The sequence below is a fragment of the Aristolochia californica genome, unplaced genomic scaffold (genome assembly GCF_029961685.1).
Source record: "Aristolochia californica isolate CCGP_79_NKW_82.1479 unplaced genomic scaffold, dmAriCali1.0.hap1 SCAF_17, whole genome shotgun sequence".
In the NCBI taxonomy this organism is placed as follows: domain Eukaryota; kingdom Viridiplantae; phylum Streptophyta; class Magnoliopsida; order Piperales; family Aristolochiaceae; genus Aristolochia; species Aristolochia californica.
In genome coordinates this window covers 170,001-172,500 of record NW_027181848.1, presented here as the reverse complement: position 1 = coordinate 172,500, position 2,500 = coordinate 170,001, and positions in this window count along the sequence as shown.

Sequence of the window (2,500 nt, the reverse complement as noted above, 5' to 3'; positions counted from 1 at the left end):
GCGGAAAAGAGGCGCCCTGGCGTAGGCGCCCAGGCGCCAAAAGAGGCGCCAGGCGAAAAGGCGCCAGGGCGCCCAGGCGGAAAAGAGGCGCCCAGGCGGAATGGCGCCAGGGCGCCCAGGCGGAAAAGAGGCGCCCAGGCGAAAAAGAGGCGCCCAGGCGGAAAGGCGCCAGGGCGCCCAGGCGGAAAAGAGGCGCCCTGGCGTAGGCGCCCATGCGCCAAAAGAGGCACCCAGGCGAAAAGGCGCCAGGGCGCCCAGGCGGAAAAGAGGCGCCCAGGCGGAATGGCGCCAGGGCACCCAGGCGGAAAAGAGGCGCCCTGGCGTAGGCGCCCAGGCGCCAAAAGAGGCGCCAGGCGAAAAGGCGCCAGGGCGCCCAGGCGGAAAAGAGGCGCCCAGGCGAAAAAGAGGCGCCCTGGCGGAAAAGAGGCGCCCTGGCGTAGGCGCCCAGGCGCCAAAAGAGGCACCCAGGCGAAAAGGCGCCAGGGCGCCCAGGCGGAAAAGAGGCGCCCAGGCGGAATGGCGCCAGGGCACCCAGGCGGAAAAGAGGCGCCCAGGCGAAAAAGAGGCGCCCAGGCGGAAAAGAGGCGCCCTGGCGTAGGCGCCCAGGCGCCAAAAGAGGCGCCCAGGCGAAAAGGCGCCAGGGCGCCCAGGCGAAGAGGCGCCAGGGCGCCCAGGTGGGAAAGAGGCGCCCAGGCGAAAAGGCGCCAGGGCGCCCAGGCAGAAAAGAGGCGCCCAGGCGAAAAAGAGGCGCCCAGGCAGAAAGGCGCCATGGCGCCCAGGCGGAAAAGAGGCGCCCTGGCCAGGCGGAAAAGAGGTGCCCAGGCGAAAAAGAGTCGCCCAGGCCGAAAGGCGCCATGGCGCCCAGGCGGAAAAGAGGCGCCCACGCGAAAAGGCGCCAGGGCGCCAAGGCGGAAAACAGGCGCCCAGGCGGAAAGGTGCCAGGGCGCCCAGGCGGAAAAGAGGCGCCCAGGCGCGTGGGGGGCAAGGCGCCAGGCGCCAGGCACGCGCGGAGGCAAGGCGCCAGGCGCAAGGCGCCACGCGCGCGCGCGCGTGGGGGGCGAGGCGCCAGGCGCCAGGCGCCGGGCGCGCGTGGGGGGCAAGGCGCCAGGCGCCGGGCGCGCGCGTGGGGGGCGAGGCGCCAGGCGCCAGGCGCCGGGCGCGCGTGGGGGGCAAGGCGCCAGGCGCCGGGCGCGCGCGCGTGGGGCGCCAGGCGCCTGGCGGGCGGGCGCCCCCAGGAAGGGGTGCTGGCGCGCGATGGGGTTGCGCCCGTACGGACCGTGTGACAGTACAGACACTTTGGCGAAACCTCCTGCCCGAAGCGATTTTAGGCGTTCGGCTAGGTAGGTGACCCGGTTTTTTTCGCGTTTCTCGGCCGCTAGCCCCTTTTTTCGCGTTTTCGTGCGCGCGCCCCTCTTGACCTCGCACGCGCGCCGCGCGTCGCGTCCTTGTCCTTGTCCGCGTCCGCGTTCGCGCGTGTCGGCGATCACGGGCCCCGTGCATGGCTCGTCTCTGTGGACCATCGCCCCGCTCTTGTCCCTCTTTCGTGTTTGTGTGGCGCCCCGCCCCGTGCACCATTGCCGGCTGGCAGCAAGGTGCCTAGCCCCCCTTGCCGCCAGGCCTGTCCACCCCAAGGTGCTAAAGCCGCCAGGCACCTGTGCCGCCGAACCGTGCGTCCGTAAGCCGCTGCACGTGCGGCGGCCGGCCATGCCCGTGCTATTGACCCTGTGTGACAGTACAGACACTTTGGCGAAACCTCCTGGCCGACGGGGTTTTTGCGCCCACCTAGGTAGGGCGACCCCTTTTTTTTCGTGTCGCCTGTCCGTGTGTCCCTTTTTCGCCTTTTTCGGGTTCGTGTTTTCGTGTGCCGCCAAAAGCAAGCCCTGCGCTCGTCCCGTCCCGCTTGACCCGTGCATCCGCCGGTGCTGGCCTGCAAAATGCCTGTGAGCGACGCACATGACCAGCAGCCCAGGTGAGTGTGCACGGGTGGCAGGCGAAACGGGCGTGCGTGTCGCCAGTGTGTATGTCCCTTTTTCGCCTTTTTCGGGTTCGTGTTTTCGTGTGCCGCCAAAAGCAAGCCCTGCGCTCGTCCGGTCCCGCTTGACCCGTGCATCCGCCGGTGCTGGCCTGCAAAATGCCTATGAGCGACGCATGTGACCAGCAGCCCAGGCGAGTGTGCATGGGTGGCAGGCGAAACGGGCGCGCGTGTCGCCAGTGCGTATGTCCCTTTTTCGGGTTCGTGTTTTCGTGTGCCACCAAAAGCAAGCCTTGCGCTCGTCCCGTCCCGCTTGACCCGTGCATCCGCCGGTGCTGGCCTGCAAAATGCCTGTGAGCGACGCATGTGACCAGCTGCCCAGGCGAGTGTGCACGGGTGGCAGGCGAAACGGGCGTGTCGCCAGTGCGTATGTCCCTTTTTTGCCTTTTTCGGGTTCGTGTTTTTGTGTGCCGGCAAAAGTTAGCCCTGCGCTCGTCCCGTCCCGCTTGACCCGTGCATCCGCCGGTG